Source organism: Apaloderma vittatum, unplaced genomic scaffold (genome assembly GCF_000703405.1).
Source record: "Apaloderma vittatum isolate BGI_N311 unplaced genomic scaffold, ASM70340v1 scaffold26135, whole genome shotgun sequence".
In the NCBI taxonomy this organism is placed as follows: domain Eukaryota; kingdom Metazoa; phylum Chordata; class Aves; order Trogoniformes; family Trogonidae; genus Apaloderma; species Apaloderma vittatum.
In genome coordinates, this window is record NW_009718106.1 from 35,083 (window position 1) to 36,386 (window position 1,304).

Consider the following 1,304-nt stretch of genomic DNA (forward strand, 5'->3'; position numbering starts at 1 on the left):
AGCTGGCAGCCGGAGATGATGGATATCCACGCTGCTCCAACACAGAAGTTCTTCATGTACCCAAAGAAGTAAAAGGCAAATAAAAAGGGAGAGACGGTATCACAGATGTTGCCTAGGGCCATTGGCTCGGCGGACTTTGTGTTCTTCTTCTTTTCTTCCCCAATGGCCTTGGAAGTTCTCTTCTGTGCCGATCCCAGCAGCAAGACGTTGAAGAGAGGATGCCCAAAGCCTGGAAGGATGTAGCGTTGTGTGATGCCCTTGAACAGGAGAGCCACTGCTCCGTACAACCCACATGTGACAATGACAAGCTCGATGACACCTGACACGATCAAGGCCCACTGGCCGAAGAGCGCAACGGCTTCGAACACCAGGGCGAGCGCGATGGCCCCGAATATGAAGGGCATGATGTAGTTCACTGTGGCTGAGCAGAAGGAGAGGATGAAAGAGATCGAAATGTAGGCCACCAGCCCCGCCACTGCGCTTTGGCTGGCAGAGAGGTGGGCCATGCTGGTGGGCAAGAGGTGGCTGCCATTCTCTGAGGGCAGAGTTATGTTCTGCAAGGAAGGGTCAGCGGCCACGATGATGCGCGTGGCCCCGTAGCTACTCCACAGAGCGGAGAAGGTGAGAAAGGCTGCGCCTCCAAGGTGGTCATACTTCCGGAAGGCGAGAAATCCTGCCAGGAGCTGGACAAAGCCTCCAATCAGGACGAGGTGGACACCTGAGAGACACATGATGATGTCAGGTAGGAAGCATGCCCCAAAAAGACTGGAGTTGCACGATGCAGCATCGTGTCCCCAAGCTCTGCGGGATGTCCCACCTCTTGGGTCCAGCCCTATGACCTGTCTTCCCCTCTCTTGCCACCTCGATGGCAGATTTCTGTGATGTGTGGCCCCTGGATCCTTTGGTGTGCTCAGTATGGTGAGCACTTGGGGGGCGATTTGGACCTCTGAAGGTAAGGGAATGGCAGGTGAAAAGTTTGGACTGGGTTCATGGTGGAGTTGCTGAGGGAGGAGGAGTAGCCACCCTTGGGAGCACACCAACCTTCTGTACGTTGGAGAAAGCCCATGTTTCCCTGCCCTGTCCCACCAATGCCATCCATTGGCCCATGGGGATGACTCAACTGGCGCTCCAGGGAAAGCTGACCTCCCACGAGCAGCATCACCCACCTGCGAGGATGTCCTCTGCTCCCCGTGGCCTGAGGCCGGTGTGGGCCACGGTGAAGTTCTGCAGGCAGAGAAGGAAGGCGCTGACCACATTCGCCAGGAGCCCCAGCACCGCCGGCTCGGTGGAGCAGAGCGCAGGGA